Source organism: Anser brachyrhynchus, assembly GCF_964034855.1.
Source record: "Anser brachyrhynchus genome assembly, chromosome: 7".
In the NCBI taxonomy this organism is placed as follows: domain Eukaryota; kingdom Metazoa; phylum Chordata; class Aves; order Anseriformes; family Anatidae; genus Anser; species Anser brachyrhynchus.
In genome coordinates, this window is record NC_137701.1 from 11,251,355 (window position 1) to 11,266,307 (window position 14,953).

At 39.0% G+C, this 14,953-nt stretch overlaps 1 protein-coding gene across 14 annotated transcripts in view; it reads right to left on the reverse strand.

Moving 5' to 3' along the window:
* Positions 1–14,953, reverse strand: part of AGAP1 (ArfGAP with GTPase domain, ankyrin repeat and PH domain 1) — a 373,475-nt gene that overhangs the window by 71,743 nt on the left and 286,779 nt on the right. The window lies entirely within an intron of this gene.

The following is a 14,953-nucleotide window of genomic DNA, read 5'->3' on the forward strand; positions in this document are numbered from 1 at the left end:
AAAAAATCTCTCCTCCCCAACTAAAATCCTTTCCAGTGCTCTGTTTTAAGCCCACAAAACACTCTAAAAGTAATACTTCCATTCACATTAATACTTAATTACATTTGGCTTAGATTCAGCTTGGAACATTTCGAATGAAGACAAAAAATGAAAACACATTCATACTTCTACTCGTGACAGGGAAGAAAGTTAGGAGTTAGTTTAATTAAACATTTCTAAAAAATGTTTTTAATTCCTTTTTTTTCCCCATCACATTTCTCCACAGAAACTTTTGCAGCAGGTACAGGACTAACTAAACTATTCAGTGCATTTCAAATACACTATAAATATACTAGATTCAAATCGACAAACGTAAATGTTAATTGGAAACATTTTTCTCAGTTTTTCATTATCTGAGCAGAAAATTATGGGTCTTTTATACACACACACAAAATCCTTTTCAACCACCTAGAAAAATTATCTTTTAATAAAAGCTTTAAATTATACTATCATATTTCAAAGGCAACGAACAGTTAAAGCAGCTAATCAAAGGTATAATTATTTAATGACTACTACTCATGCTATCTAACAGGGCCATAATTGCTTGGCTGTGATCACTAGACCACCAGCTTCAATACTGGAAAACAAGTACTTTGCTTGTAGCATTTGATCGACCAATTTCTAAGGTTAGTTTCTCCAATTGGGTTGACTTCACAAGGCTAGCTGAGTTATTACAGAATTAGATAATCAGTTTGTCAAACTGCCTCCTTTTTTTTTTTTTTTTTGCACACATCTGTACTAAGAAAAAAACTGCAGAGGAAAAAAAAAAGCCTAACAGCATGCAAAAATATTACCCTGACAAAATGCTATTTATAAAAATCAATGATTTTTTTTCATTTTTAATGATACAAGACAGTTTTCTGTAAACCCCAGCTGACTCCATTCTAGTAATTCAAATGTAAAAACCCAAAATGTGCCTAATAAAAATTATATTTTTTTCTATTTTAATATTTATTGTCCATATTAATCTACTCTAAATAGGTGGAAGAGTATGCAAGTGGGCCTTCTGACACTGTTTCATTGTTTATGTCATGTCTTGTACAATTGGAAATATGAAAAAAATAGTCTAGAGCCAAGTATTTATCACAACCATCTAGAAGCTAAGCAAGTGTACAGTGCATGTTGGTTTATTTTTTGGTTTAGTAAAAGTACTTATGAAAAAGCTGTTTGGGTTACTATATTTTAACATTAAATGCTAAATATGAACTACTACTATTACACTTATTTTGCGGTGCTTTCTCACCCCCCCCCCCCCATTAGATTTGATACAAGACACTGGCCCCTCTGGAATTTCAAAGATATTTGAATACCTATCCAATTAGCTAGACAACATCTTGATTTCTAGATCAGCCCCGTTCTTGTAATTAGTACAGGGGGAGCTCAAGTGAGGGCAGCACCACCTGGGACGCTGCTCTCTGAACCAGACACCACCGAGGAACTCGCCCTTCTCAGCCCTACCCTGCAGCCCGATGCACCTCCAGGCTCAGCAGGGGCACGAGGGAAAGCTGACTGTGACCTGATCACACTGCTGCACCTGGCTGAGTAACACCTGTGACAAACCCTGTAAAAGCGCACAAATTGCACATGAAACCCTCTTGGGTTTGGTCCTTGCTGGCAACGCTCCCACTATACAACGTACAGTGCATCGCCGTTAAAACCAACGCAATGCATTTCTAAGAAGACCAGCAAAAAGCAGAGGGCTGAAGAGGAAACGCCGTGCGAGGGAAGCATCTGGGACACAAAAGAAAAGATTAGAGGAGCAAGTGTGGGACATATGGGGGCCACGTGTTATTCGCAATCAGCCTACCTCCTTTCTGCTGTTTAGACAAAGCATTGCTCAGTGGAAAGAGAAAACGCTTCCTTGCCTGCCCCACAGAGAACCACTAGTTTTATGGCATGATGGATTTATTCTTGTTTCGGACCATCAGTTTCATCTATGGATAGGGAGACGACAATCTTGCCCGTTATAGGCTGATAAACAAGCAGCATTTAAATCCATTAACCAGAGATGCACTGCTCTGTACCCTTCTCCCTCTCCGAACAAAAAGCAGCCACGTTTTGTTGATAGTGCAAGCAATTACTGTCAGCAGTAATTGTTACAAAACAACAGAAAGAGCTGTTTCTGCTCAGTGGAGTTATATTTTCAGTGCTTACTTTAAAAATGGTTCCCAGCGCAGGAATCCTGAATTTCCAAAGTATTTGGCCATTACTTTCCCACAAAATTTCTTTTCCAATGTGTATAAGGTGTCACAGTGGAAATATTGCAAGCTAAAACCAAAATGCCCTAAATTAGGCGGAACTACTGTGAGTGGCTGAATTAAAGCCCAAAAGAGCACGTTTGTTTTCTCACGTGGTAGAAAAATCATAACGTGTTCGAAGATAAGATATATATATATATATATATATATTTATGTACCAAGTTGGATAGGAAGGTCTCTGTGCACTGATCAATGTGCTTCACAGCAACTTCTGTCAAGGCACCTTGTAAGAAACGTAACAAAGCTAAGGCAGGATGCAGGCAGTAAGTAACATCAATATTTACATAATTGTCACAGTTCTCATTTTCTTGACTTTTTTTGTTAGATACAGACGATAAGAGGTTAGATTTTTCCAAAGAAAAATTTATTTTGCTCAGCATTTCATAAGACGATAAGGGAGACTTCCCACCACACTCGTTGCTATCAAAGGAGGCATCTAAGTTGTCTATAGAAGTCTTTTAAGATAAAGATAGATTAGGCATTAGAGTAATTTTGTGAGTTTCACCTTTTACATATTCTGAAATGTAAAGCAATTAGAAAATTGAATAGAAATCACAATTTCCATTCCTACCGTTGGCACATTTTTTCATCACATTTAATCCATATTATCTGCACTATTATGAAATAAATAATAAACTCACACTATGCAAAAATAATATAAAAATATAAAAATATTTTATATTTTATATTTTATATATATTTTATATATTTTATATATATATTTTATATATATTAAATATTTTATATTTAAAAATATAAAAATATATAATATAAAAATATAAAAAAATAAATAAACTCACACTATGCAAATAAAAACCTGAGTAAAAGTCATGGCTGCATTAAGATGTCACAGACAGCCTACTCTTCCGAAAAAGCAATTGTTGGCCTTATCAGTTCCCAAGGATCATTAGATATAGCCTATGTATATAGCTGATGTAAAACAGAGGCAAGAGGATCTATAACTTGCTCAACACCACCAGCAAGTCCAAGTAGTGCAAAGGAACACCTTGGAAAAGTCTATCCATGAAGCAACTTAGAAATGGGCTTATTCGAAGAGTTTCAGTCTTTTGTGAAATCCACCCCATCATCCAGGCTGGCAGCAGTTTGCCCTCCAGCACGGTGAGCACATCTGAAGGGCAGAGGAGGAGCAGGCACGCACTGAACTCATGTTTGTTCTTGGGGAATGACATCCATATGTGACCAGATGCAGCAATGCTTTCCGCTGGAGCTATATGGACACGCACTCTTTAATTTTCATCCTTTGTAAAAATAAGCATTAGACAATTTCTCGGTATTAGGTGTTCAATTGTTAAGCACGTTACTTTGTTTTTGGTGCAACTTTCCATGTTAGTATAGGGATTCCTCACCAGATATATTCAAGTTGGAGAGATTTATTGTGTCAAGGTTTTTCCTACAAACTACCAAGCCATCTGTAATGACTATTTCTCTATAAACCTGCTCGTGCTAAATAGCTCGTGCTAAAACAGGAAGGTCACCACCTCCCCTTTTGACTGAGCTTCTGCACCGACACAGTTGGAAGACGGCTTCCAGTTTGCCCCCCTTCACCTGACCTCTTAGAAAACAGACCCACAGCTCTGGGTCTTACACCGCGAGGACAACCTGGGGCACAGAGAGTTCATTGGGATAATCCAGGTAGCATTTCACGTCTGGTACCACAACCACAACTCCTGTCTCAAACTGGGCAATGGGACCAAGAACCTTCTGTTTGTGGACCGGCTAACTTGCAGAAGCCATTGTTCAACCAGTGGTTGCCACAATGACCTGCAACAGAGCATGAAGGTCTCTGTGGGCAGGTAGTCTTAACCCAGGACTCTTCCTAGGGAGAAGGAAACTATTCAGACCTGTCCGTTTTAAACTTACTATGGGAATAGAAATTTTTTTTCCCTATGGAAGATTCATCATGTTGTGTCTTCTCCATACGTTGCATCTGGATTTCAAGGGTTTCAAGTGCAGGAAGCTATCTATACTTGTATTAGATTGGGGCCCCTCAGATTTACTGATAGTTGTTTGTTTGAACTTAACCAATGAAAAAATGCAAAAAAAAAAAAAATTTGAAGACACCCTTGATGTGGTATTACCCAACAATTGTCCAGATACCGTTTTGAACAAATCCAGCAAGATCAAGGTTAAATTCTGACCCTATGCAGATGCTCTTATGTGAAAGTTAGAATTTCTGTAATTTGACTTTTTTTTTTTTCCAAAAAATGCAGTTGCAGAAATTCCCTGGGGAGATGCTGTAAGCTGGAGTTAAAAAGTTAGAAAAACAAGGATGCAATTGTGTATTTGTATATTTTAAATACAGCACATTTTGTCAGGGCATACACAAACACATGACTGTGTGATAAAGCAAAACCAGGAGGCTCAAATTAAGAGACTCATGTCTAAGTCCCACTGCCTTTCATCCCTCAGCAAAGCACTGAGTAACAACTGCATTTTGCCTGAAAAGATAAATATTAAATCCCGCATTTACATCAGATGCTTGTGTCACACGCTCCCTTACTAGCTGGAGATCTGAGTTGTTAACTACTAAATGGGTAAATGACAATGGCTGTTACTAATCGCTTATTGAATAATGAAACTGACACAACTGATAAAAGATTTCAATCCTGGAAAAAAGTGATTTATAGTATTTCACTCTACTGGCACTGTTATTTGTATGACAAATGGTTGGACAGACACCAGTTAATCTCTGCACACCTCCAACTCTGATGTGGCAGCTTCTGCCGGAGCATCCAAATAATCAAGAACAGCTAACAATACAGCCACGCTGTCGCGAGGGGCTGAATGCTGGTATTTTATCAAGGCTGATCCCCAAATCAATTTACGCAATGGATTTTTTTTTGGTGGGGGAGGGAGCGCATGGCAAGAAAGAACATCATAAAAACGCTAAGCCACAGCTTGCAGCTAAGCAGATAGGCCATGCTCCTGTAACACAGAAATGAAATCATCAATACAACTAAGGCATTAATGATTTCAGAAAGCTCAGTATAGTTTATAGATTTCCTTGATGGCAAAATCCGAATTGCAGCATCATACAGAGCTGTCAAGACTGTTTGTTATGTTGTGGTGGAATACCACATCGCCTGCCGTGTACCACGAATCCCATTTTCCCCTCAGATGGGAGAGGGAGGTGACTTCTTTTGAGTCAGTATGAGACAGGGTTTCCCCCCCTTCTTGAGAAACAAATGAAGCATTGTATTTATCAGCAGTCCATCAACAGTAGCGTTATCTCATTGGTTGTGTCGGTAACATCCTACTTCCTGCAGAAGTCAAATGTATTTCATCAGGCCAGTCTTTCAAGAGCAGCAAACCCCTCCGAGTGCTGAGCCTCCTGGAGTTTGCCTTCTTTTGCATTATTTTGCAACTTTGCAACCAAAAGTTTCAACTTTTCATTAAAAAACAAACAAACAAACAAACAAACGATATCCACTTCAATAAGGAAAAACAACTTACGGGAAGAAAAAGAAGAGATGCAGATGGAGAACTGAAATATTGCAAACTGAAAATATTGACAAAGATTTTTATATTCATGCAACACAGTTGGAGTAGCGTGTACTTTGCTACAGCTCACACCTTTTAAATGATTAACTCCAACACAATCCCACTTGATTTAAGAGCAGTTTCACATACAGTAGCACTAGTTAAGATAACTTACTTCCTCCTCTCATTTTGCTGTTAAAAAAGTTAAATGTAAAATAACCAGCACATTACAATCCACCTAAACCACAATAAAAAACAGCTTTTGTATGAATGCCGAAGGTCAAGCAGTCCCATCATATTTAAAGGTTACACAATACCTTAAGTGCCTATTTAGATTACAGCTTACAAAGACAAGTGGAGTTTTCACTCAGTTCTCTTGTACTTGCTTACGCAGGCCTTGATGTAGTACAGCACATTGCAATTTCGCACATATTTGTAGGCTGCAGCAACCCTACAGTAACCTATTTGGATCATCTGCACTCAACCCATGAAAGAGAATAAAATTTTAACAAACAGATGCTGAGGTTCACATGAGGCAGACACCAACATGATGAAAGTGAATCAGGGTGGATGCTGCGAAGGGTCTTCAGAGCAAAAAGCAGCGGCTCATCTTCTGTTGCGACATAGCAGAGGAAGCTGCTGGGAAGGATGCCACAGGAATGGTGACAGGCCAAGGGAGCAGTCCTTGTAGCAGTGTCTGGGTGGGTACGTACTACATTCATCAGGGCTGCAGCAATTGAGATACGGGGTTGTGAAAGTGTGAACTTGCCTTAGCTGAACGACCAAGACAGGCGACAACACCGGAGGTAAGGCACCACGCTCACAACACAACTGACACATGGAGATGAAGCCCAGAGCACGTACTGCAAGACCTAAAAATGGCACTTTTCCCCAGTCACAGTGACATGGAAGGTCAATGAGGACCTTAAGGTTAGCTTTATGAGGACATGTGTGCCCAGTGTCCTGTCTGGATGGAGAATACAAAGCCGCATGCAGATGAACGCCTCCGAGTCAGCTACAGAATGACAAAGGCTCAGTTTGTAGGAGCCCACGTGAGATTGTTCAGAGAACACAGCCAAGAGGAGAAGGGCACCTGACAAAGCAGGAGAAGCAGCAAGAATTTTCTCCAAAAGGCCTAAAAGATCCCCAGAGAGATAAAACATTACAGGCTGCAGGCTCGCTGACAAGAGAAAAGAGGATGGAGTATGGAAATGACTAACATAACTGGAAGAGGAGCAAAATCACCCCTAACACCAAGCAGCATTTGGCTGAAAACAAAGCCCAGGTCAACTCTTCCTTGTGTCTGGGAGATGCATACCTCTACAAGTCCTTCTTGTGAATGGTTAACCATTTCAACACTTTCAATTTAAGTTATATTGATTAGTTTTCTAGTGTTTATACAACTTTTTCAAAGTTGCTTTTTATGTACATACTGTCATGCAGGGCTAACTCAGAGTATTTGTTCTTCCAAGATATTTGTGATAACACAGCACTAAAAACTGCTCAGCTTGTTATCACTTCACAATCTCACGTAAGAGATTTAGATAACTCTGTTTGTTACTTAATCCCTCACTGGAAATTATTTTCCGATTATATCACTTATTGGCCTTCCCATGATTTTGCTCAGGATTGGTATGAGGTTAAATAATACATAGATTCTTCAGCATCCCTTTCTTCTTCTCAGCTATAAGCATAATATTCATTTTATTCTGTTTTTCTAAACCATTCCCACTGCTACAAGATCCCTTAAAAATTAAATGACAATTGATTAGAAAGCTTCTAAGCCAACTCTGCAATACTCCTGAGCACAACTAATGCGTTTGTGCAGATGTAATACAAATAAATACATAAATAAATAAATAAGCACTGCAGATGGTCATATATATAGTATATGTATAAATAAATATATAGTAAGTATATATATAAGTATATATATCATATTATTTAAGATACAAGCGTTCTTTTGAGTGGAGAAACCATATGGTTTTTGCATTTAAAAAAAGAAGCATTTCCTAAACATTTTCAGATTATTCACATGATTACTTTTATAATAACTTTTCCTTTTTAAAATAACTTTTCCTCCCACATAAATTATCTTACTATTGATCGTGGTTATACAGAATAAGCCATTTAAAAGCCTAAAATTTGTGCATATATATAATATATATATACACACACATGAATAGAGAACTGCGCTGTGTTTGTTCAGGGCAGAATAATTAGACTTGGCTTGTATTATACAATCTCAACTTTAGGCACATGCCTTATTGACCAGGTGGAGTGGGACTAACAACATTGTTTTGTACTCTGCACCTCCCAGGCATCATAAGGTATTAACACAACCCCATTGTATTCTTCTAAACCATCAATCAGTCCTTTAAAAGAAAGCAGAGGCTCTCCACCTTCTGCATGGAGTTAACATGCAGGTAGTCATAGTAATTGATAGCACAGAAAAAACATGACACATAATAGTACAAGATTACTGTCAGAATACTGTGCAATCAAATATAATAAAGGTTGATGGACTAGCAGATTCTTCCTTTTATTGTGCATATGTGCACGTATGTACAAGTTACGGACTGCTTGCTCACCCAGAACCAGGAAGGGAAATAAGGAAACCTACCCCCAGAGACATACAGCTAAGATACAAACAGGGATTGAAATTTTTCCTTGAAAATCTCTCATCCTTTGCACAGTGCTTATTTCAACCTAGTCCATTCCTTCTGTCCTCTTGCAAAAGCAGTTGGGATTCTTACTTGGATTGCCATTAAGGAGGCTCTACAGCATTTGACAGTACCTTTTATTTGGAGATAATAATCTTGATCTCCTCCCCCCACACAGGTAGCAAATGTTCATTTTGGATTTGTCAATCAAGAACTCAGGTTTCAATGTCCTGCACTGGTTGATGTGTTAGGACAGAACTATGGTGCTCTAAAAAATGGTGTACATGGCAAGGACCATACGAGCTAGGAAGCAACAACTCCCAGAAGCTCAACAGGGCAGCTGCCCTTGAAAAGACGAAACTCCTCTGTACCTCACAGAGTCTCTGCGACCTCCTTCACTCCAGAAGGAGGACTGGAACAAATCTTGTCCTCTTCACTCACTGTAAAGTAAGTTTCTTGTATATTCAATGTCTTCCTACAAGCAGGACCAAAGCACAGAACAACTTTCACAAGCAAAGCCTCAAAGAGACCAACCTTTTGGTTCCTGTGTTGCTCAAAAAGTCATTTCGGATTTTATCCCAGCTGCCGCTTTCTTTTTGGACGCAGTGAAAATGCTCAGGCTCTGGGGGACAGTTTATGTCAATCTTTTCTTCTTCTTCTTTTTTTTTTTTCCAAAAGTATTGCAGGTTAAACTTGGGGCCTAACAACCTTGACAACATCCCTTTAAATTTTTTAGACGAGCCACTGAGTAGCATTATGACAAATTATGGGACCTGATGGTATGTAAGCAGAACATCTACGCCAGTTAAAGGTTGTGGAGGAAGAAAAAGCCTAGAAGAAATATTTCTGGCAAAAAAGAAACTTCTTCCTCTTCATTAGTATAAGGAATTGCAGATGGTGAAATACTTCGATTAACCACAAAGTAGGGTTTACACAAGAGCTGTATTCACTTGAGACAGCACGTAGAGGATGCGTAGCGTGACAAGGTCACACTCCTTCTTCTGCTTGGGGAGCTGTACTGACAGCTGAAAAACTCTGAAAATCATCTTATTAGAAGCGAAGTTGCCTTTACATCCTATTTTCTATACTTCTTTGCTATCAGGCTTCATGATGGGGATCACCTGTATGAAGTGAACATTTCCATTGGAGTCCACCTGCCCCTGCCTTTATGGGCTGAAAGCATCACGCAGCCAGCTGTGATACCAACCAGCTGGTGAAGAAGCCGTGCTGGTATCTTGCAGGCAGGGAAGCAGCAGTCTAATACTGCAAGTGCCTCTGGAAAAAAATCTCCCAGCAAAGAATTAAAAGTACATCAGAAAGAGAATAAAGAGTTCATTATTAATAGATTATTTGCAAATATTTTCTGAGTGTCATCAGCTGTTTACTGGGGAATGGCTTTTTAATAGCATTCATAAAATATAGAAAAGAAAAAAACCTGTCAACTATATTGAAATTTTTATTACTAAAGGCGGTTATTGATATGGTAAAGAAAAAAGCAAAACCCTACTTCCAGTCTCCTCTATATCTGTTTTTCCATACCACAGTACAGTAAGTGATGGCTCGGAACGTATTTTGTACTCTTTAGCTAGCAATAAACTAGAACATTGCACTGGAAATCTTTGGTACAGTTTGCAGCAGCAGATCTGAAGACGACCTCCCCTCAGGAATGTCAGCCATAGCTCACAACCACGTATCCACAAAACAGCGCAGGTCCCAAACCTCACTGATCTTGGAGTAAAAACACCATCACCTATAACAGGCCTTGACTGAGTAAACAATACAGTGACTTTACCTGCTCTACTAGTCCAATGTTGGATGTTTTTTTTTTTCTTTAAGAGCATCACACAGGTTGAAGCCCAAGCTTTCACTTCTGCAATGAAATAACTCTCCAGAATTCAAGTATATCCCATTCCTCCATAGGGCACAAAGTCTGCTACCGCATTCTACCTTCTCATTCAGCATCAGGGAATCAAAATATTATCTATAAGCAGTGGTGACCTAATTATTAATTAGAGTTTTGTGGGCAAACGGATATCTTATGGTATACAGACAGCTTGTGAGAAACCATAAATAGTAGACAAATCATTAAAAATGCATCTATTTTCACATTCTGCTAATAATCACTATGGATCCTCACAACAGATTTTTTATGTAACCTGGCAAGCATTAATCTACTTTTAAACTTACTATTAACTAAATTAAGCACATATTAATCCATGTTATTACAACAAGGTTTGTTCCGATTTAATTAAGTATTGAGGCCTCACGTACTCCATGGAACTTGGGTACGCTGCCTAGCAAGTGTGGATTTTCTGTAAATAATTCCTCAGGAATCCTTGGTAACATTTTAAATAGCTTGATTATGGACTACCTACCATGAGCAGATGAGAGCTTAGTTTAAATCTCACTGACATATTTTACTTCTGAGTGAAACTTACAAGTTTCATACTTGGCAAGGATCAATTTAGATGATTTTATCTTATACCAAAAATTCAGCACTGGAGAGTTAATGTATGTGTTTTGTCATAAACAGTAGGAAATCAGGTTAGCTCAAAACAAATAAACCAGAAAGCAGGAATTTGCTTCACCGTTGAATTTGCTAGCATCTGTAGCTTTATACTCTATGGACAAATATGTACACAATTGTTATTTACAGTATTTCAGTGGAATCTCTCATCTGAGACTCCACCTACAGACATAGATTGTATTGAAACAGATTTGAATTTCGACAATGCCTTTTCTAAAAAGTATATTCTCCTCAAAATCCCATGATTACCCAACTATTTCATATATGGTTTTACAGGTGCCTATACACTGAGTTTTGACTGCACAACTCCTTCGACCTTGGATGGAGAAGGAAGCTCATGTGGCTGGGTTACATCGCACGCGTGATGCTGGAACGTCAGCCCCACACCTAGAACACCTCCTCTTCACATGCTAAAGTCAGGAACTTGCAGCTGAAGTTGAAATAAGAAAATCAGCGTATAAAATTTTCTTACAGGTGATAGCTGATTCTTCCAGTTGTGTAAAGTCATGTTAGAAACAACCTCCCACATTCCTCTGCAACTGAGGAAGACGCATGGCAAGAGTGCACTGTGAGACTAAGGTAATGAGTTACCAGGAATGGAAAATACGTTTGATGATTTCCTACTCATTTTTTTTTTTCCTTTTAGAATTTGAAACTCAGCGTATCCTTTAACCAAACAAGATCCAAATAAAGACTGCCGAGAAAAAAAAAAGTCACTTAATTAACAGTACTGGCTGTGAGACATCTACAGAGACTGCAAAAATGTTTTTTACAATCATTAATGAGCAGAAAGACATGTATCGGTCACTGTATAAGTACTGTATGATTTCCTTCACTAAATCCACCTTTCTAAGCTCAGACTGCAACATTCATGTGATAAACAGCATGTCTCACCATAAAATCTGAATTGGTTTTTCAAAAAAAGTTATTTATAACTCCCCATTCACAGCCTACTGACTGGCAGCCATCCAACCACAAAGTAATTATGTGTCTGACAATGATGATATTAAGCCCAAAGTAATAGGATAGCTTCCAGTTTTAAGGTTAAGTAAATCATGAACTGTACTTTTATGTACAAATATGTTGCTTAAAGCATTCAGGTTGTCTTTTGGCATGTTCACTTTGGTGTTTTGTTTATCACTACAAAGTATTACCTTGGCTGAAAAGCATCAACATTTGGGACAATTTAGGATAACCACAAACCAGTTACTGTCACTAACAATTTTTAAATAATAATTTAGAAACTAAAACATCCGTTCTTCCCCCTTGAAATACCACCTTGCATGACAATTGCATACTGCACACACAACCACCGAAGCCCCAAGAGGAGGAGCTTTGGGAAGAAGAAATAAAAAGGGAGCTCAGAGCAAGCTGCCAATTCCTTGTCAAATGAAGCAGAGTCAGAAATACTCCAGCTTGGCTTTGTAATCCATCACCACGAACTGCAGCACTTCCTCCCCAGATTAAAAAGACAGATTCAAAGCACTGGGGAAGGAGGCAAAAGGGAAGTCAAAGTCAAGTCAATGCCGTATCAGTTAGAAAATACCAATGAAGATGATGTGTACGTGGCGGTAGAGGCTGACAAACTTTATGCCAGCAAGCGTCAAACATAGCCTCCCCTGGGATGTACCCTGGAAACTCAAGCCTGCCAGAGAGGATCAACACATGGTTGCCTTCCATTTTACTCTTTTTTTCCTTTAAAACAGATTTTTCACACATTTCAGCACCCCATTCAATGGGAATCAGCCTCACCAAACTGCTGATGTCACTGCATACACCATGGTGTTAAACAGATTATGAGATGCTTGCAAGATACCTTATGCTGCAAAGGAACACATTCCATCATGGTCTTCTCCCAGTCCTTAGAAAACTATCCTCTAGAGAAAGTACTTACTTGCATAGATAAAGTTGGTAGCAGGCACAAACTGAGTCTTACCAATTAAATAAAGTCATTAGGGACAAAGATTTGGAGCTTCTTCCACTAAAATGTTCATCATTTAAGGTCCTTCTCCTCCAAGCAAGGCAAGGTTTGTGCACGCTAATATCTCTTTGCTGGTTGCTGGCCAGGGGTCAAGCACACAGAAGTCACCAAACACACGGATTTAGAGGGCAGATTTCTTTTCCAAAGGAGAAGGGAAAAAAAACTGATTCTCATGGCTCTTGTGGGTTGCCTAGTAGTAGTAAAACATTACTACAGAATACCACACAAATCCCCCCCAAACTAGAATATGGAGTTTCAGACAACAGCTGAACCCTAAATCAGTGGGAGAAAACTGAATAGCTTTAAAAGAGCAAAAAGCCACCAAGACTGACTATTTTATTTTTACTATTAATCCTGGTTTGACCCTTAAATGGGAAGTCAAAACTGATATTAAAGAACAGAGGAAACCAAAATATTTTAAAGCTGCTTTTTAAGGGGTAGGATTGGCCAGCATAAGGATTAGTTTTACCACTAACAGAAAAAAAACAAACACTGAACTATAATTCAATTAAAAGGGAAGCAATAAAAGAGGGCGAGGGGCAATAAGGAACGTCACTTGCAAGTTTAAGGAGCACTGAGCTTTTGCTCCAATCTCACCTGCTGAAGCCATGCTGTAAATTCTGTTGGACCTCAGAATGAAGCAGTCCCTTGAGGGAGGTGTTTAGAGGCAGAAACACCGACAGAAAAGGCTGAAAGCCTGCAATGCCTTTTGCAGGACTGCTCCATTATTTCAGTGAGCAGTAGACAGGTAGGGCAGAATTATGCTGACATACAGAAAAAGAAATTTGGGGTGCCACCGGAGTGCTTTGACTGGCTCTTTTCACTGACAGCCACAGCATGACTAGCAAATACCAACCCAGAGAAACGCGAGCTCTTCGTCGGACACATGGCTGATACTATGTCGTGCTTCAGCCTACTTTAAAGTCCTTGCTCTCTCCAAGCCACACGTGTGCGCAGACATGAGGTTGCTACTGGGCGAAGAGTCCTGGCAAAAAGCATCCTTCTTCCCTTATTCCCTGAATACAACATTACATGTTGTACGATATTCAAATATGAGAACAGATTAGCGGTAGTGGAACAGTAAGCATCACTTAGGACTAAATATTTTGTTGTACGGTGCTTTGTGTTAGATATGCACGTCTTTCAGGATTGTCTTCTCATTTTAGGAGGAATCTGAATTAAGAAAGATGTGACATTTTTATAGGCAAGAAATTAACAGAAGCCTAATCAGCCTCTAAGACAAGAAAATGTAAACCAAGCACCCAGCTACCGACCCCTTCCCTTGCTTCTTTTAAAGCATGCAGATTTATCCTCATTATGGGATTCGAAACAGCACTCGCTCTGCTTAGTAATGTCATCTTTGTGCCATTTGCAGACAAACCCAATGCTCGCTAGAACAGGCACCAAAAGAGACACGTTCTTGCAGTCTGAAGGTTAAACTGGATTAATTTAGAAAACCTGAAAATTGATACACTATAATTTAACATGTGCTCAACATGTGTGCTCAGCAGCAACTGAAATGAAATATCTTAAACATTATCAAACGTTACATCATTAAATATAAATTAGATGGAAACAGGGGAAAGCTAAAAATTGACTAGGAGTTCAGATACTCTAAATGGCTAATATGTCCATTTTTCACCTGAAGCCCTCTCCAATACAGTTTTGCTATTAAGCAAAACCTAAAGAAAGGTAATCAATTCCAACTAAAAAGCACTTATCCTGGAATGACTGTGCGTAAGGCACTTCAAACCACTGGCTGGCTGCCAAAGCCCAGACAACAGCTATCAATGTTTCTGACTATCACAGGAGCACAAGGGGCCATGCATAATTGACTAGAAGATGGGCTAAAACTGTGCCCAATCAGTGTGTGATCAAAAACGCGTGGAATATTCAGCGCCACTTGATTACATGGAGGCACGTCCTTTCACTCTCCTCATGAAATCTCTTCAAGGTCCAGAGTACTGTAATAAGATCATTACTG